The 21,284-nt window shown below is 38.7% G+C and overlaps 1 long non-coding RNA gene across 1 annotated transcript in view; it reads left to right on the top strand.

Moving 5' to 3' along the window:
• Positions 1-10,034: 10,034 nt before the first annotated feature.
• The window catches only part of LOC111821600 (uncharacterized), a 30,798-nt gene continuing 19,548 nt past the window's right edge, over positions 10,035-21,284 (top strand). Inside the window, exon 1 of the long non-coding RNA XR_002824966.1 lies at positions 10,035-10,814. This is a non-coding gene — a long non-coding RNA (uncharacterized LOC111821600). The remainder of the gene's footprint in view (positions 10,815-21,284) is intronic.

Below are 21,284 nucleotides of genomic sequence, written 5' to 3'. Positions count from 1 at the left end.
ACAGAAGACAAAATTGGATATATACTAGAGGTCCTAATACACGGCATTAACAGGATATAAACCATAACTAACAACAAACAAACTCCAGAAGGTAACCTAGATAACTGGGATCTTCTAAAAATTAAACACTTATGCTCATCAAAAGACTTCACCAAAAGAGTAAAAAGAGAACCTACAGACTGGGAAAAAAAATTTGGTTATTACAAATCAGACAAAGGTTTAATCACTGAAATCTACAGGAAAATACAACACCTCTACAACAAAAGACAAAAAATCCAATTAGTAAATGGGTAAAGGAAATGAACAGATATTTCGCCAAAGAAGACATTAAAGCAGCCAACAGACACATGAGGAAATTCTCGAGATCACTAGCCGTTAGAGAAATGCAAATCAAAACCACAATGAGATACCATCAGACCCTGGCAGTACTGACATGAATCAAAAACACTGGAAATAGCAAATGTTGGAGAGGCTGCAGTGAGATAGGAACTCTTAAGCACTGCTGGTGGGAATGAAAATGATACAACCATTTTGGAAAACAATATAGCACTTCCTTAGAAAGCTAGAAATAGAAATACCATATGATCCAGCAATTCAACTCCTAGGAATATATCCTTGAGAAATAAGAGCCCTCACACTAATAGACATATGCACACACATGTTCTGTGCAGCATTGTTCACAATAGCGAAAAGATGGAAACAACCTAGATGTCCATCAAAAGAAGAACGGATAAACAAACTATGGTTTATACACACAAAGGAGTATTATGCAATGATAAAAAACAATGATGAATCTACAAAGTGTCTCATAACATGGATGAATCTGGAGGGCATTATGCTGAGTGAAGAAAGTCAATCACAAAAAGACAAATATTGTATGAGACCACCACTGTAAATAATCATGAAAAGGTTTACACACAAAAAGAAACAACCTTTGATCATTACGAGGGAGGGGAGGGGTAGGGATGGAAAAACACTAAATAGACAATAGATAAGTGGTAACTTTGGTGAAGGGTAAGATGGTACACAGTACTGGGGAGGCCAGTACAACTTGTACAAGACAAGGTCATAGAAGCTCCATAGACACTTCCAAACTCCCCGAGGGACCAAATTGCTGGACTGAGTGCTGTGGGGACCATGGTCTCAGGGAACATCTAGCTCAATTGGCATAACATAGTTTATAAAGAAAATGTTCTACATTCCACTTTGGTGAGTAGCATCTGGGCTCCTAAAAGTGTGTGAGGGGCCATCTAAGATACCCCACTGGTCTCACCCCTTTGGGATCAAGGAAGAATGAAGAAAAACTAAAGATACAAGGAAAAGATTAGTCCAAAGGACTAGTAGGCCACATCTACCACAGCCTCCACCAGACTGAGTCTAATACAACTAGATGGTGCCTGACTACCACCACTGACTGCTATGACAGGGATCACAATAAAGTGTCCCAGACAGAGCTGGAGAAAAATGTAGAACAAAATTCTAAATCACAAAAAAGGACCAGGCTTACTGGCCTAACAGAGACTGAAGAAACCCCTGGAGTATGGCCCCCGGACACCCTTCTAGCTCAGTAATGAAGTCACTCCCGAGGTTTACCCTTCATCCAAAGATAAGACAGGCCTGTAAAACAAAACAAGACTAAAGGGGCACAACAGCCCAGGGACAAGGACTAGAAGGCAGGAGGGGACAGGAAAGCTCATAATAGGGAATCCAAGGCAGAGAAGGGAGAGTGTTGATATGTCATGGAGTGGTTAATCAATGTCTTAAAACAATATGTGTACTAACCATTTAATGCGAAACTAGTTTGTTTTGTAAACCTTCATCTAAAATACAATAAAAGAAAAAAAAAATGGTTACAGCAGTACATCAGGGAACTGACAGAAATTCAAGCTGGATTCAGAAGAGGATGTGGAGCAACAGGTATCATTGCTGATGTCACATGGATCTTGGCTAAAAGCAGAGAATACCAGAAAGATGTTTACCTGTGTTTTATTGACTGTGCAAAAGCATTAGACTGTGTGGATCATAACAAGTTATAGATAATATTGCGAAGAATGGGAATTCCAGAACACTTAATTGTGCTGATGAGGAACCTGTACTTAGACCAAGAGGCAGTCATTTGAACAAAACAAGGGGATACTGTGTGGTTTGAAGTCAGGAAAGATGTGCTTCTGGTTTGTATCCTTCCACCATGCTTATTCAATCTGTATGTTGAGCAAAGACTCTGAAAAACTGGACTATATGAAAAAGAACGCAGCATCAGGATTGGAGGAAGACTTAGTAACAATCTGTAATATGCAGATGACACAACCTTGCTTACTGAAAGCGAAGATGACTTGAAGCACTTACTGATAAAGATCAAAGACTACAGCCTTCAGTATGGATTCCACCTCAACATAAAGAAAACAAAAATCATCACAACTGAACCAATTAGCCACATCTTGATAAACGGAGAAAATACTGACGTGGTCAAGGATTTCATTTTACTCGGATCCACAATCAATGCCTAGGGAAGCAGCAGTCAAGAAATCAAACGACGTATTGCATTGGACAAATCTTCTGTAAATGACCTCTTTAAAGTGTTAAAAAGCCAAAAGGGCTATGGTGCGCCAGACTCAAGCCATGGTATTTTCAATCGCCTTATATGTATGTGAAAGCTGGACAACAAATAAGGAATATCAAAGAGAAATTGATGCCTTGGAATTAAGGTGTTGGTAAGGAATATTGACTATATCATGGACTGTCAGAAGAATGAACAAGGCTGTCTTGGAAGAAGGTATAGCCAGAATGCTCCTTGGAAGTGAGGATGGTGAGACTTCATCTTAAGTACTTTGGACATGTTATCAGGAGGGGCCATTCCTGCAGAAGAACATCATGCTTGGTAAGATAGAGGGTCAGCGAGAAAGAGGAGGAGCTGCAATGAGACGGATTGACACAGTGGCTGCAAAAGTGGGCTCAAACAGCAAAGATTGTGAGGATGGCACAGGACAGGGCAGTGTTTCATTCTGTTGTACACAGGGTTGCTATGAGCTGGAACTGACTTGACGGTACCTAACAATATCTAATAAGAAAAATAAAATTGGTAAATAACAATAACCAACCCCCCACTGCTGTCGAGTCGATTTCCACTCATAGCTACCCTGTAGGATAGAGTAGAACTACCTTATAGGGTCTCCAAGGCTGTAAATCTTTACGGAAGCAGACTGCCACATCTTTCTCCCACAGAGAGGCTGGTGGGTTCAAACTGAAAACTTATGGTTAGCAGCCAAGCACTTTAAGTACTGTACCACCAAGCGCTCCTTAAATAACAACAGTATTAAGTCCTTATTAGGTACCAGGCACTAGGCCAATTATTTTCTATTAGTTTTCTTATTTAATTCTAACCCGTAAACCCTTTGATGTCGAGTTAATTCCAACTCATAGCAACTCTACAGGACAGAGTAGAACTGCCCCATAGGGTTTCCAAGGCTGTAATCTTTAAAGAAGACAGCCACATCTTTCTCCTGAGGAACAGCTAGTGGGTTTCCACCACCAACCTTTCATTTAGCAGTGAGCACTTAACAACTGCACCACGAGGGATCCTTTTAATTCTCACAACAGGTGTTTTATTATCCGCATTTCATAGAACAGGGACCTGAGGTCCAAAAAGTCTAGCCAACTTGTTCAAAATACCACAACCAGTAAGTGACGGATCTAGGGGTTGAACACAGGCAACTGGACCCCACGACCTGAGTTTTTAACTTCCTCACTATGCTGCTCCCAAAAGGAATGTTTTAAGTTCATAGATGCTATAAAGGAATGTTTGGAAGCAGGGATCTTTCTGGAGTTATTGGGAAGGGTGTGGTCATCAACCTGTTATGGCCTTCACAAACTCCTCATAGTCTCTCACGGGTATCACCTATATTTTCTCACTTGTTGCCTTTGCTACTGCTTTGTTTTTAGCTTGAAATGAGCTTATCCCATTTTCTGTTTATCAAAAACTTGCCTATCCTCTCAGGCTCAGCTCAAATGGTACAGAGGGTTCTCTGAAGGCTTTCTTGAGGCCTGCAGCTAAAATTGTTTGTTTTTCTCTGCATCCCATCACTGTTGTCTGCTGCTTGTGTCTCTATTTTATTTTGCTTGGTATTTGAATTGGCTTTTTACCTACTTATTTCTCCTGTGCCTTTCCTCAGTGCAAAATGTGAGTATTATTTATCGCTTATGCCTAATACAGGGCACAGTAGTCATTTGCGGATGAACAAATTTTCATATGTCAGTTTGTCCAGAGTTAAGTATACTGTGACCTGCCAGAATGCTAAGGGTTGAATGTTTCCAAGAAGGAGTTGGGAATGAAGTAGTTCTGCTTTTCTTAAACAATTACTGTTTAGTCATCTGTCTGTAGGCCAAGCACTTCTACATGTTGGTATGTCCAAAAAAAGACATTTTTTTTTCTTCTTAGATTCAGTGCCTTTCTTTCTTTCTCCCTCAGAAAAAAGAAGGGCTGAGTTGAAGCCAGTTGTGAAAAAGCAGTTTGGGTGATGAAGGCATGAATAACCTAGTTATATAAATACCACTCTGATGGTTAAGGTTGTGTGTCAGCTTGGCTAGGCCATGATTCTCAGTGGCTTGGCAGTTATGATGTAGTTTGGCAGTTATGTAATGATGTAATCAACTCCATGATGAGATTGGCTATGAGCAGCCAATCAGTTTAAAGGGTGTTTCCTTGGGGGTGTGACCTGCCTCCAGTATATAAATGGATGTTCTAACAAGGCTGTCACTCTGGATCCTGCATCCAGCTTGTCATCATCTGACCTCTGGTTCTTAGGACTTGAGCTAGCAGCTTACCTGCCAAGCTTGGTATTCATCAGCCTCTGCAGCCTGTGACTCAGCAGCCTGCTGTCTGACCTGCCGATCTTGGGTTCATCAGACCCTGCAGCTTCATGAGTCAGGAGAAGCCTCCAAGCTGACGCCTGACCCACAGGCTTGCAACTTTCCAGCCTCTATAACTGCATGAGCCATTTCCTTAAGCTAACTCTCTCTTTCTCTGCATATATACACACACATATATATATACATATTTATTTATTTATTTATTTATATTTATATATACACTTCACCAATTTTTCTTCTCTGTAGAACCCAGCCTAAGACTACCACCAACCAGTGTTTCTGTGGTGTAACTCCTAAATATCTCAGAGACATCTTTGTGGTCCTTTCTCAACAGCAATCTGCTCCCACCTCATTAAAGAATCAAACAGAGGTTCTTCCCAGTTATGTACTCTCTACCAAGAAGATTCATAGATCTCTGGAGCTTGAATGAGCCTTAGTTCAAGGCTCACGCATCACTCCTCATTTTTTGGCCTTGAATATAGACTCTTGTCATCTCCCCTCTGAATGTCTGCATAGTCTTAGAGAGGCTAATTGAACCATCCAAGGTCACAGAGCTATTTATGAGGACCTTTTAAAACTGAATCCCCTAAATCACGTGGAGCTAAAATGAAGTGACCAATTGCCTATTATTTCCAGATTGGATTAATAATTGTGCCAGTTTCTCTTTTTTCTCATACAAGATACCAGAGAGAACATATCTGAATTTTTGAGAACACAGATGTTGTATACGAAAGGGTAGATTTTATCAAATGAGCCTATGTGGCACAAGCAGTTTGTGATGGATTGCTAAACCAAAGGTTGGTGGTTCAAAGCCTGCCAGGGGATCCATAGAAGAAAAGGGCTGGGGAACTACTTCCCTAAAGATTTCAGCCAAGAAAACCCTACAGGGCAGTTATAGTCTGTAACATACTGGGTTACCATGAGTTGGGGGCTTACTCAACAGCATCTAACAACACCTATTTTTTTGAACCAAGGGGTTAAGACAACAAAAGGCGACATCATTTCTGGTTTTCAGTCTTCTAAAGTCCTGTCAGACCAGGCTGTCTCCCATCTCAGCTAGAGTATTGAGTTACGGGCAAGTGACTAGGAAAGTGGGATCTATTTCAAGGTCACAGCCCCGGCTGTGTCTTTTTTTTTTTTTTTAATGTGAACTCTTGCATAGGAGAGGGGTCCAGGAGGGTGGGGAGACAGAAAGTAGAAGAGAAGGGAGGTTATTTCAGGCCTCGCTTCTCTAAACCTTCTATGTCTGAGCTCCAGGACAGACCTTCTGTTGTGAAACACTGGACCAGTTGTTGTGGTCTGAAGATAAACAACATTCCAGCAGTTCCCCTAGAGGCTGCCCAAGGCCCTGTGCATTTTAACATTTTCTTAGCCCTGCAGTGATGCAGGAGCCACGAATTACTGCAGTACCTGCTGCAGCACACACAGCAGGAGTTTTGTGGTCTCTGTGCTCTTAAACTGGGTTATGGTAATGAGCCTAGGGTGAGATGTGTATGCCTTTCCTTGGTCGTTAAACTGATGAAACACTGGTATCTTTTGTGTAGCCTTGGAAGCCCAAGCTGTGCTGATTGGAGGTCGGTAATAACCAGGGCGGCTCTTTGCCCTGATGTGCAAGGTTTTTGTCTTCATTAAAGTTTAAGGCTGAATTAGGACTCACTGGGGTTATGTAAGGGGAAGTTTGGAACCATTTGCAAGCTGTTAACAAAACCAGCCTGGGCTTATCATGAAAAGGTAGTACCTGAGGTTGCTATACCCAATGGAACAAGCATTTCAAATGAATTTCTTACAAATTCTTGGTTTTTATATAGGTAGGTGTGGCTATAAAGGGCATAAAACAACAGCAAATCAAAGAATAGCTCAGACTTGCCTTTCAGTTTATGACTAAGGGTTTGATTGATGATTCATGGGCTGCTAATGCTGGCTCTGATCCCAGGCTTAAGTCTACCTGCAAACACCATCAGGACCAACCAACTCATGAAAACAAATTCCCCCAGTTCTGTATCACTTTCCACAGTTTATCAATTCCATTCATACCATTGTTATAATTGTTCCCCACAGTAACCTATAAAGCATATAAAGAGAATATTATTAGCCTCATTTTAATGATAACAAACTGAGGTTCAGAGAGATGAACTGACTTTCCCAAAGTCATACAGCTGCCCCCACAGTATAAATAAAATTATTTTAATTTTGATGGCATTAAACATTTTACCTTTTGAATGTATATAAGTATAGTCAGCAAAGGATATTATACAGGTAGTCCTTGACTTATGACGGGTTCCATTCCAACGACTTCACTGTAAGTAAATGTAAGTTGAATACCTCTTTTGTTTAATTTTTAGTTTCATTATTATTGCCTTTTATTATCAATATCTTTATAAATCCGATCTTTGAACATCTGTGAGTGAACATCTGATACAGATAACATCAGCAAATTATGTGCTACAACATTGTATGTAGTACTTATTACAATAAAATGTGCAGAAAAAAGAGCATTTAAGGGTTGTTCATCGTAAGTTGAATACATCATAATTAGGGGACTACTAAAGTTTTAAAAAGGCAGGATGTCACTTTGATAATTAAGATGCATCTGAGTGAATCTATGGTCTTTTCAATCCCTTCATATGCATGGGAAAGCTGGACAATGAAAAAGGAAAACAGAAGAAGAATTGATGCATTCAAACTATGGTGTTGGTGAAGAATGTTAAATATACCACGGACTTCTAGAAGAACAAACAAATCAAGCTTCGGAGAAATAAAGCCAGAATGCTCCTTAGAAGCTAGGATGGCAAGACTTAGACTCACTTACTTTGGACACCAGGGAAAACCAATCCTAGAAAAGGACATCATAGTTGGTAAAGTAGAAGGTCAGCAAAAATGAGAAAAATCCTCAATGAGATCGATTGACACGATAGCCACAACAATGGACTCAAACATAGCAAAGATCATGGTGATGGCGCAGGACTGGGCAATGTTTCCTTATGTTATACATAAGGTTGTCATGAATTGGAGCTGACTTGATAGCAACTAACAACAACATGTATGACAGCTAATTTAGTAAGTTTAAGATGGCCGTGGTAGGAAGACTTCTGAGATGGCCCCCAATGATTCCTGCCTCACGGTATTCACACTATTGTGTAACACCCTTCAGGACAGAGTGGCTTACTTCTAATGAGTAAAATAGAACAAAAGTGAAGGAATGTCACTTTTGTGATTAGGTCACAAAAGATTGTGACTTCTTCTTGCCTGCAGATTTTATCTCTTGCTAACTTTGATGAAGCAAGCTGCCACGTTGGAGAGTCTTCATCACATCTCATGTGGCAAGGAACTGAGCGTGTTCTGTGACCAACATCCAACAAGGAACTGAAGCCCTCAGTCCAATAGTTGATGGCGAACTGAATTTTGCCAAAACTACTGACTGAGCTTGGACCCAAGCTGGACCTTAATATAACTGTAGCTCTGACCAACATCTTGATTCCAATCTTGTGAGAAACCCTAAGCAAAGGTCACAGTTAAGTCATGCCCAGATTCCTGTCCTACAGGAACTGTGAGATAATAAATACGTGTTGTTTTAAATCCACAAGTTATGCTGTAATTTATTATCCAGCAATAGATAATTAATATAATGGCATACCAAGACGATTTTTATTTGCATTTCTTTTATTAATAGCTAAGTTGAACATTTTTTCATCTTTTCATTCATCCATGAAAGTATTCATTAAGCAGCTACTATTTGCCAGGTTCTGTTCTTGGTACCAGGGATATGGAGATAACAGGCATAGTATCTTCCTTCCAGGAACTCAAAGTCTTTAGATAGACACACCTGAAGAAACAATCACAACATCATAATAGAGTGTGACAATTGCCAATAAAGAGGTGTATCCTGAATGTTCTGAGAACACAAGACAGGAGTGCTTCTGTCAAGGAAGGCTTTCCAGGGGATGTGATATCTGAACTCTGTTTGTAAAACTGAAAATTATTAGTGAGATGAAGAAATAGGGAAATGAGGAGGTGTTTTGGGCAGAAGGGACATCGCGTGCAGATTCATGAAGACATATTCGAGAAAGATATGTCTGTAGATCTGTAGATACCACAATTTAGAGGGTGGGTTGGAATAAGGCATGGTGAAAGATACAGCTGGAACACCAGATTATAAAAGGTTTCATCAGTCTTGCAAAGGAGTTGGAATGTTATCCTATCAGCAAAAGGAGTTTTAAGCAGGACAATATCAGGATTAGATCTGCAATTTTCAAAGAGCTCTCTGGGTACAGTGCAGATTGGAGGCATTTAAAACTAGAGAGAGGAAGATGAAATGGGTGCCCTGCAATAACTGAGGTGAAATGTGATGAAGATGTGAATTAAGGTAGTGGTCGAGTTAATATGGAGAAGAGAGGCCATGTGTTAGAACTATTAAGGAAGGTAAATGAACAATTTTTTTTAATTCTTTTTTTTATTGTATTTTAGATGAAAGTTTACAGAACAAACTAGCTTCTCATTAAACAGTTAGTACACATATTGTTTTGTGACATTTGTTAGCAATCTCATGACATGTCATCACTCTCCCTTCTCTACTTTCGGTCCCCAGTCACCAGCTTTCCTGTCCCCTCCTGTCTTCTAGTCCTTGCCCTTGGGCTGGTGTGCCCCTTTAGTCTCGTTTTGTTTTATGGGCCTGTCTAATCTTTGGCTGAGGGGTGAACCTCAGGAGTGACTTCATTACTGAGCTAAAAGAGCGTCTATGGACCATACTTGGGGTTTCTCCAGTCTCTGCCAGGCCAGTAAGTCTGGTATTTTTCTGTGAGTTAGAATTTTGTTCTGCATTTTTCTCCAGCTCTGTCCGGGATCCTCTATTGTGATCCCTGTCAGAGCAGTTGGTGGTGGTAGCCAGGCACCATCTAGTTGTACTGGACTCAGTCTAGTGGAGGCTGTGGTAGTTGTGATCCATTAGTCCTTTGGACTAATCTTTCGCTTGTGTCTTTACTTTTCTTCATTCTCCCTTGCTCCCAACAGGGTGAGACAAGTGGACTATCTTAGATGGCCTCTCACAAGCTTTTACAACCCCAGACACTACTCACCAAAGTAGAATGTAGAACATTTTCTTTATAAACTATGTTATGCCAGTTGAGCTAGATGTCCCCTAAAACCATGGTCCCCACAGCCCTCAGCCCAGTTTAGTCCCTTAGGGAGCTTGGATGTGTCTATGGAATTTACATGACCTTGCTTTGTACAAGTTGTTCTGGGTTCCCCAGTATTGTGTACTGTCTTACCCTTCACTGAAGTTACCATTATTAAATGAACAAGATTTATGAGTGGTGTGATAAGGGGTAGAGAGGAATGGGGATAGAGGGAGGAACCAAAAATGAAGCTCAAGTATTCAGCTGATTGTCCGGGCAGATGGTGGTTCCATTTACTGTGATAGGGAGTATAGGAGGAGGAGATGGGCTTGGATAATTTAAGATAGAAATCTTAGTTTTAAACTCTTGTCTTTCAAGAGGACGTGGAACATCAAAATGGAATTGATCAGTAAGGAATTGGATATATGAGTCTAACACTCAGGATAGAAATCTGAGATGAAAACAAAGATTTGTGAGCTATCAACCTATGGGTGGTGGTTGAAATCATGGTGGCTGAGAGTATATAGAAAGAAGAGAGGGTAATCAACATTTAAGGAAAAGTTAGTGGATACTCTGGTCATTTATCTATTGGTGTCTCGATATTTTTATTTATAGATTTGAATGTGCTCTTAGTATAACGCTGAAAGTACTCTTTTTTTCTTTATCATTCTTAACTATTCTTTTTCCCAATCTAGTATGTAAACATTGAAATTTGGCAGTTACCCCTGTATGAAATTTCACTTATATATTTGAATCCATTCATGTTTTCTCCTTTGTAGTGGCTCTTCCTGTCAGCCCTCCTGTTTACACTGTTCAAGGCAACATTTACATAATAAGGTAAAATATGTTTATTTCAACTTTATTAAAGCAAAAAAAAAAAGTGTGTGTGTGTGTGTGTGTGTGTGAACAACTTTACTACCAGATGCTGGGAATGTAATAGTATGGGGTAACTTATAAAAACATTCAGATTAAAACATTGACTGATATTTTCTTAATAAAAATTCATAAAAGAATAGAAAGAAAGATTGAATTTTTTTAAATCAGTTGCTGTCAAGTTGATTCTGACTCATGGTGACCCTGTGTCTGTGACAGTAGAACTGTACTCCATAGGGTTTTCGATGGGTTATTTTTCCGAAGTAGACCACTAAGCCTTTCTTCTAGGGTGTCTCTGGGTGGACTCAAACCTCCAACCTTTCGGTTAACAGCTGAGCTCTTTACTGTTTACACCACCCAGCGTCTTCTTGAAACTTCTTAATCATTAGTAAATAAACACAATATTATAACCTGGATCTTCTGACTAAAAATTGGTACTCGGCATGCCCAACTTTTGAAGGAACGATGTAATAGTAATAGAGAAAATAAATAGTAACAATAAAAAGATTTATGCAATCATCAAGCTAATTAGTCATAAATGCCCATGACATGAAAATAGTTAAAAGAGAGACGGAGGGCTGGGGGAAAGTTAAAAGGGAAATAAATATAATCATAATAAGAATGCCTCAAGTGTATAATGCCATATAGTTTTCAAAGCTATTTAATATAAATGATTCCTTTTCATCATTACAAAATTTCTGTGAAGTAAATGCAGGTGATAGATTTATTTTTTTCATTTTATAGGCATGGAAACTGAGGACCAGCAATGTTAAAAGTCTTGCCCAAGGTCATATAAATAGAATAGAGAAGAGGCTAATAATCAACTCTTACCTTTATGGCTTTTGATTAATGCTTTCTCATTTATAGTTTAGCATTTTATTCCCTACAGCATGCATGTCAAAATGTATGTGTGTGTGTGTACAAATATATGTATACAGACTTTGGATGGGCAATAAATATAGACATACAGGGGGAAAGTGTGAAAGAATGGATCCCAGATGTTTTAAGAAATCAGTGTGGAGTAATTGTAAATATATTTTCTTTCATTACAAATTAATCAAAACCTTCTAAACAAGCCAGCATTTGAATGATTCAAGAAGCTGTGTTGTTGTTGATACAGACCCCTCTTTCCTCTGTTTTTATATTTTTTATTTATTTTATGATTAGGGATGAGAAGTCCAGCATCTATAAAATTTACTTATAAATATAAGACTTTTCTCTTTATATAAAAATTTATGTCCATTCAGGATTAAATATAATGCAATTATTTATATTTTATTTTTGAAAATATACTTTGATGTGTGATACGGGTTCATCAGAACACAAGGCAAAGTTTGTCAAAAAAAAGTGTGATGAGAATTTGTTTGGATAGACACCTTGAAGGATGGTGTGGAATTTGGTGGTGGGAAACCAACAAGGCTGGCCCTGGCACCCAGAACTGAGGTTGCTGGGAAGAAGGTATAACAGAGGCATCCTGATTCCTTCCTTTCAACTGACTGTCCAGGGCCAGTGGGTTCAGCAGATGTCAGAGCTTAGAGATCTTCTGGTCCATGTATAGACAAAAGAACAAGGAACCAAAGAAGTAAAGACTCGCAGGTTACTAGAAAGAACAGTCTTCATCTGTGCTTTTCACTCTCATTGTTCCCTCTCACACTGAGAGGAATGACTAGGATCTCAATACCTATTCCAATTCACATGGGACTCACTGGTTAGTAGAGGGAACATCGAGTATTATACTGCTGGTAGGACCTCAGGGAATGACTACCATTCCTTTCTTATCTTTGCCAGGGGCTGGCTGGCGATTCTTCTATTCCCTTCTGTGCATTGACTTGGACAGAGGCTTCATGATACATTTCCATGATGCCCCACTTGGCCAGCTATGATCTGCTACTGTGGTACAAGAGAAAATGCAATGTCCTAGGGCTGAGAAGTCCTAGTTCTACACTTGCCAACTAGAAGACCCAAGACCAGTCCCCTTAACTTCACGTGGCCTCAGTGTTTTCATCTCGTGTGTGTGTGTGGGTGGGGGGAGGAAACAGTTTTTACCATGACATCTTGCCAAATTTTATGAGGATTAAAGAAGATGGGGGGTTTTAGGATTTATAAACCCTGAAGGACAGTATAAGTATTAATTAGCATCATCTGTTCTCAGAGGGACTAGAGTGTAATGATTAGAAGATCAGGCTCTACAATTTGACAAAGCTCATTTTAATACAACTTTTGCCACTCATAAGCTGGTTGAATTCAGGCATGTTGTGTAACCTTGCTAAGTCTCTGTTTCCTCATTCTGAAATGAGAATGGATCCTACCTCACCTACTGGAATATTCGGGCTGTTAAATTAGGCAAAGCCATAGTGATTGACACGCGGTAAGCAATCAGCACATTTTCCTATTATTTTAATTTCGGCATCTACAAACTGTGGCTGCTGTGATTCTCAATGTCGGAGAGAACAGGACCTTTCTGGAAGTCCAAGACGAAATTCCTTAAACTGAAATGATTGTCTGAGTGCTCTTTTGACATAATCATGAATTATGCTTAGGTGGTTCCATGCATTGAGACTCTAGACACTGACATGCTCAAGCCCAGAAACTTAGTGGTTTGGGAAGTATCTTGCATCCCTTAAATGAAAGGCACAGTGGGAGGCTTTTTTAAAGGGCCTTGAGAGGAAGCTTGCTACCCTTTCACTGGGTCAGTCTCTAGTTTGGGGTGTGTGTTAGACCCCATTTCCCAAATGGAGTCTCATTGCGTAGATTTCAGGCTTTTGTCTTGTGAGTTTAGCTGCTCTGTTTCCCCACGTCTTGGAGGCACAAGCTTTACAGTCTCTTGCATCTGTTGCTCCTATGGGGAGACTTGTGCTTGGATAATATCAGGTCATGGATCCCTGCAGAACCCAGATGGACCAATGTGAAGTCGAGTGGAGGCCTGTTGACTGGGGTGACAGGTTTATGGAGAATCCCGAGGAAGCTAAGTGGTATCATGCACATAGGTCAGTGTTTCTTAATCTTGAATATGCATCAGAACCGCCTAGAAGGGTTGTTAAAACACAGATATCATTGATGATTGATATCTTGGTGTCATGTCATACCTAGGTCTCGATGGGGACAGGAAACTTGCATTTCTTTCAATTCCTTGGTGTTGAGGATGCTGCTCATCCAGGGACACATTTTGAAAGACATTGGCGTACAGCATAATGTGTTGATTCATACAGCTGATATCTAGTAATTTTAATGGAATATAAAGAATTCTGGAGGCTATCTCTGTAACGGGCATTCTGGGCAAGGACATAGCTTTTTCCTTAGGGTCAAGTTGGGTCTCTAGTGATGTGGCCAGCATTTAGGAAGGCATTTGATATTCTGGTTTTAATGTAAACACTTCCCACCTGTCCCAAGTATGTGTATCCCTTTCCAAGAGCTTCCAACATTTCTGACATTGGCGGAACCCTAATCTTTTCTCTCCTCCCCTTCTCACCCTCTGTCTCCCTCACTGCTGGCTCGCATCTGTTCTTTCACAGCTGTGGTTGTTTCCTTCTGTCTGTCTCTCTTCTCATCACCAACCTCCCCCCACCCAATTAGAATCAAAATACTCTGTTTTTATTTATTTACTCCACAGCTGTCAGTGTTGTGTCTGGGTCACTGCAGTGCAGCTTGCAGGGAAATGCGATCCAGGGACAGTCCTTAAAATTGCAGATACTTGTAGTAACCAATATACACACGGTCAATAACACAGACACCTTCCTTGGTCCCTGGTTAGTGTGAAAATGGCTGGCTTAGGGTTGTGTGTCAGGGTGACCCCAGAAGGAGTGAAGCCTAAGGGTCCTTGGAATTTACACCAAACCATTTAAAGGTATTGAACAATTCTGAGTATTTAAATCTTTAGCACCAGAAAAGGAGACAGAATTATTCAGTGGAAGGAGCTCTAAATTAGGAGTCAAGAAACTGAAGTTTTAATTCCAGCTCTGCCACTAATAAGCTGAGTGACCTTGAGCAATTCTCTTACTCTCTCAAAGGATGTTGGTGAATGGTTGCACAACATGATTGATGTAATCGATCTTACTGAATTGTGGATGTGAAAAACATTGAACTGACAAATGTTTTGTTATCTATATTTTTACAACAATAAAAAAAGGAAGACCGTTCACTTGATGATTCCCAAAGTCCCTTTCACATTTGTGGGTCTAAGACGTAGAAATGTGAAGAGCCCCCTGAGTTTTTTATTCCTCTATAGTGGTTCTACCTACTCTATATAATGACCTTAGGTTGGGTTCTAGGGTGTTTCCAGGTTTCCAGTGGGGTAACTGCATAAGTATAATGTATAGGATTTTGAGACAGACTAGGATAGTGAAAGCGATGTAAGTTAATAAATCAACCAACGAGAATTTATTCAGCAAGGAACATTTCTAAAGGAGATTTGAGATTTGAGCTGGAAATGCACCAATTCCACTAGTGGTGGAAAAGGTACTAAACTGGAGCAGATGTAAAAAGCAAGCAGTAAGAAAGAAGAATCAAAGTGAAATGGAATGAAAGTGACAGACCCTGTGAGTCAGTTTATCTGTTTCTCCTTCATATCTGTATTCTGAGCAAAACCAACGCTAATGATAAATAGCCCAAAGTCATGCAGATAGCTGTGGTGAAATGCCCTATTGTGGAAATTAATAAATTTCCTGGTAAAATTTTTAATTCAATTGCACTGATTTCTTACACTACTAATAATCTTTCTGGAAAGTAGTTAGTACCATATTGACTAAAGAAAAAAAGAATCCTTCTTAATGCTTAAAGTGCATTCCTGTGAAAGCTTAATTTATTTTTTCTTCTTATTGCCTTATTTTTTTGTTACTAAATGGTGGACCATGAAAAGATAGGCACACTTGTATTAAATAATAATTCACTTTTTAGAACCAATTACAACTGACAATATACAATCACATCCTCTTTTTAATTTGATTAACAATAATCCTATGATGTGGCTAAGTAATCTTTTTTATTTGTATTCTTCACATTAAGGATCTGGAGATCAGGGAGGATAAGCGACTTTGCGAAGTTCACACATATCTGTGAATGTATGAACATGTGTGAGTGTGATGATGTCACCAACATACAGATGGCAATTTTCAAGAGTTAAAAACGTTTCACATGTTCTGGTACCAGGACTTACCTGGGTATGTAGATAGATAACATTTGGTTTCTGTTCTCAAAGACAAGTTCAGTGGAGAAAGTCAAATGTGTAGGCACGTAGGTACAGTAATGAGTTACATGTTCTGTGATAGAAGTCCTTCAAGAATGCAGTGGGAGCACAAAGGTGGAAACTTTAGGAAAGGAAATCAAATTTTTTTCTACTAATCCATAAGTTATGTAAGATTCCTGTCTGATGGATGGTTAGGCTGCATTTTGTTATAACTCTTATTCTTAATATCAAGCTGCAATATTTAGGATGTATGCTAATAAGTATCTCTTGTGTGTTTTGCATTCTAGAAAAATTTACTGCGATACTCATTTCTGTAAAACAAATATGATCTATCACTTCACTTAAGTTATCAATCAAACATCTATTTCCATTGAGATAAATATCTCAAAACATGGTTTTGAACATATTTTGGTGAGGAAAGAATAAGAAATGACCCTTTGAGGACATTTTGTGTAATATTAAGATATCGGTGTAGAGCCATGACTTCCAGTACATTCCAGTAATTTTTCACCTTAAGGTTTCCACCATTAAAGTCATTCTCCCACCTTCACTTCTTACCTTTCATCTTCTATTCTTCGTAGTCCATGTTGATAAGTCCTAAGGCTAAAAATGCCACTGCTAAAATAGGTCATTTCGGTACGAGGTTCACTTACTTTATATTATTTTTCAAGTCTTTGACTCCTTTTAAGACTAAATGTATGCATTTATTATTCTAAAGCATTAGGACATACCTTACAAAGATTATATAGAAGATAGCTATTTGTAAAATAAATCAATATTCCTGGTTAACATTTCCTCATTAATTTTTCTAAGGAAAGACATACTCTAACCTTAATATGATGAAAAAAATCTTTCACCAAACATATTTGCAAAATTCCTTCAATAAATACTTATTAGGCAAGAGCAGCAATGCTGGGTGATCCAGGGGAGCTCTCTCACAGGCCCTAGGAATGATTTCGTTAAATCCGTTCATTTTAGAGAAGTTCAGTAATGGTGCTAAGTTGTCCAGCAATTCAGAGGCAGCGGTTGCACTAGAACATTGTACTGTTGATTTCTATCCTCAGAGGCTATTTTTCTGGAACTGACTTAAGGTCAATGGCATTTTCAAGCAGGCAATCTTCCCAATCTCAGCCCTTTCACCACAAACTCAGTCCAATCACAGGTTCTTTAAAGACTTCTAATTTACCAGATGTTGTGCTAACTCCTGCTGAAGCTGTTTGGTAACAATAATACTTGGAAACTTCAATCAGATGTTTGCAGACTGCCTCAGCAATTAACTGAAGGTAGTACTCTATAGTGCAAATAGGCAGTGGGGATTCTACTAATAATTATCTGTTGTTGTTGTTCTGTGCCATCAGATCAATTCCAACTCATAGCGATCCTATAGGACAGAGTAGAACTGCCCTATAGGGTTTCCACGGAGTGGCTGGTGGATTCGAACTGCCGACCTTTTGGTTAGCAGCCTAAGCTCTTAACCACTTTGCCACCAGGGCTCCAAATAATTATCTAGGAGCCTTTAGGCAAGCCCTTTAAGTTCTCTTGGTCCCCTTTTATCATTGGTAAAATTATGGGACACATTTAAATATCTCATTTCTTTTTCTGACTCCCAGATTCTACAACTCAAATTTAACCATTGTATAGATATTCAGAAAGCTAATGACTCATCTTAAAGAGTGAGTAATCCTGCACAACATACGTTTTGATGTGCGTCTTGTTGTTCATTAACTTAATATGTCATATGGGATTTTTGTTTTGTTTTGTTTTTTAACATGTTCATATATTTTCATCAGTGAACAGTGGTTTTGAATCTTGTTTACCAAAAGACAACTTTCTTATAAAAGAAAGTGTCTGTAGTAAGGTAGTTACTACGTTTAAATCTAACCGTGAATAGACTGTTCAACACCTCTATGCTTTTGTTTATGAAATTGACAGGAATTTTAGGCTTTGGTGAAATCAGCTCAGCACATAGTGAGGAGAATTTGATAGCCTACATCACCACTGGAAGGCAAACTAAAAATTCTGCTTAAGTAGTTTCAAGTTGGAATGGATTGCTTCTTAAATTCTTTCAGTCTCCTGTCCTCGTGATTCTGCAATAACTTTACTTCCTGAGTATAAAAATAGGCTGTCAGCTGAGCAGTGGAATGGTGGCTCCCTTCTGCCCTAGGAAAGAAGGTTCTCTGTGAGTAGAGTAACCCACAAAGCTGGGTGGGTCCAGTTCCTAACCTGGTTCACCTTTTCTCAACTGTAGTGTAACACGCGCTAACTATCGAGGGGCTGGTAGACCGAGAATTCTGAGATAGAGTGGACACATTCTTGGAAGTGAAAGGTATTCTAAAAATACAGATATCATTCACCTGACATCAAAAAGCTCTCAATCCCTTCCTGCTCCTCCACCCCCCCTACAGTCCATCTTCAGTAAAAGTAACATCCAAATATAAAATAGATGGGTCGTGTCCCATTCCATGGGATCTTGAAATGTCTGCACTTAGAATAGGATAAAGCTGAAGCTGTATTTGAAGTTTCCTAAACTAGGGCACCAGGAGCAGCTGCTATTATTTCCAGCTGGATCTCTCAGCCTGGCAGTGAAAAGGGGCAAGTGTTACCTTGACAAATTTTCATTTCCAAGCGTTTGGAGTTTCAGCTGTACAGATTACTTCAGGCCAAAAGCTGACTCAAGTTTAAAGAAAAACAAAACATAACAAAACAAAGCAGAAAACAAGAAACCGAAGAACACTAACAATACTATCACAACCTGATTCACTTAAAAAAAATTTGGGGGGTAATATATATATATAACAAAACACTTGTTGTTTCAACCATCTTTACATGTACAATTCAATGACATTAATTACATTCACCATGTTGTGCAACTGTCACCACTAAACATTCCCATTGTTTCCTTCATCACCTTTAATAGTAGCTCAGTACCCCTTAAGCAATAACTCCCCATTTCCTCCTGCCAATAACCCCTGGTAACCACTAATAAACTTTAGTCCCTGTCATGGATAACTAAGACAGTCCATATGCATTTGTCTATCTAAATATTTTATACCAGTGAGATCATACATATTTGCCCTTTTATGACTGACTTATTTTATTTTGAATAATATTTTCAAGGTTCATGCATGTCATAGCATGTATCAGAACTTCATTTCTTTTTATGGCTGAATAATATCCCATTGTAAGTACCACATTACGTTTACTCAGTCATTGGCTGATGGACAGTTAGTTTGTTTTCATCTTTTGGCTATTTTGTATAATGCTGCAATGAACATTGATGTGCAAGTATCTGGGTTTGAGTCTCTGCTTTCAAGCCTTTTGTGTATCTACCCAGAAGTGAAATTGCTGGGTCATATGGTAGTTCTATGTTTAACTATTTGAGGAACCACCACATTGTTTTTCACAGCAACTGTACCATTTTGCATCCCCACCAGCAATGGATAAAGATTCCAATTTTTCCACACTCTTGTTAATGCTTGTTATTTTCCGTTTTGCTGGAAATAGCCATCCTAGTGAGTGGGAGGTAAAGTAGTATCTCATTGTGGTTTTGATTTGCATTGCCCTAATGACTAATAAAGTTGAACGTCTTTTCACGTACTTGCTGGACATTTATATATCTTCTTTGAAATGTCTATTCAAGTCTTTTGCCCATTTTTTCAGTTGGGTTGTTTGCCTTTTTGTTGAGTTGTAGGAGTTCTTTATATATTCTGGGTATTAAGCCATTATTATATATAAGGTTCCCAAGTATTTTATCCCATTCTGTAGGTTGTCTCTTCACTTTCTTGATGAAGTCCTTTTGATGCACGTAAGTTTTTAGTTTTGATGAAGTCCCATTTATCTATTTTCTCATTTGTTGTTCACACTTTTGGTGTTATATCTACAAATCAATTGTCAAAAAAATAGATCCCAAAGCATTACCTCTAGGTTTTGTTCTAAGAGTTTTATAGTTTTAGCTTTTACATTTAGGTCATTGATCCATTTTGAGTGAATTTTCATACATTGTGTGAGGTATGGGTTCAATTTCCTTCTTTCACATGTGGAGATTCAGTTTCCCCAAACCATTTATTGAAGAGACTATTCTTTTCCCATTGAATGGACTGGGTACCTTAAAAATCAATTGACCCTAGATGTATGGATTTATTTTTGTACTGTTTTGATTACTGTAGCTTTATAGCATGCTTAGAAATCAGGAAGTATGAATCCTCTTACTTTGCTTTTCTTTTTTGACATTGTGTTAACTATTCAGAGCCCCTTATAATTCTTGGCACACAGCTAAATGTTATTTCCCAACCTTCTTTGTAGATAGACATGGCCATGGAATATGAGTGGAAGTGATGGGTACTACATCCAGGCCTGGTCCATTAAAAATATTAACACCCTTACATGGCATAATCCATGCTCTCTTCCCCTCCTCACTGGCTTACTAGAGTGGAAAGGACAGACCTGGCAAATTCCAAAGCTATATTTAAGTCACAAAAGGTAAAGAGCAGGGGTTCCCAAATCATTGCATGGAGGAAAACCACTGTTTGGAGGATCAGCAACACCTGTTTTAAAATTTACTGTTAAGACAATACATTTCTATTGTATTAAGCCACCCAGATTTGAGGTATAAATGTCAGACACTAATAAATAATAGTTAACAATGGAAAGGAGCTTGAAAAATAGATTTGCTAAGAGAGCAGATGAACGTGTATACGTGTGGCAGAGGTGGGGGAGCTTCCCCACTCAGAGTCCAGAGAAGGATTTCCTGGAAATCTACAGATCAAACAACTTGGTGGTTTCAAGAAAAGGTTGGAGGGGATATTAATGGAGACATTATCTATAAATGAAAAGAGATTTATGATGCATATCAATCAACAACAATGCATGACTTTTTTGTATCCCAGTTCAAACATATTGTTTAAAAGCAAAACATTTATTAGATAATCAATGACAAGTGAAATATATGAATACTAAGTAGATATTTGATTATATTAAAGAATTATTGTTGGATTTCTGTGATAATAGGATTGTGTTATGTTTGTAAAATGAATCCTTATTTTTACAGATCACTTAAACGTTTATGGATGAAATGATTTGATATCTGAAATTTGCTTCAAACTAACATTGGTGGGAGTGGATGGGAGTATAGATACAACAGGATGGATGATGGGTACACAGGTTCTGGGTACACAGGTTCATTATAATATTTTCTTTACATTTGTATGTATTTGAAATCTATAATTAAAGGATAAAGAAAATATTACCTAGGT

The sequence above is a fragment of the Trichechus manatus genome, unplaced genomic scaffold, assembly GCF_000243295.1.
Source record: "Trichechus manatus latirostris isolate Lorelei unplaced genomic scaffold, TriManLat1.0 scaffold00092, whole genome shotgun sequence".
NCBI classification, from domain to species: Eukaryota; Metazoa; Chordata; class Mammalia; order Sirenia; family Trichechidae; genus Trichechus; species Trichechus manatus.
This window is presented reverse-complemented; position numbering and strand designations above follow the sequence as displayed.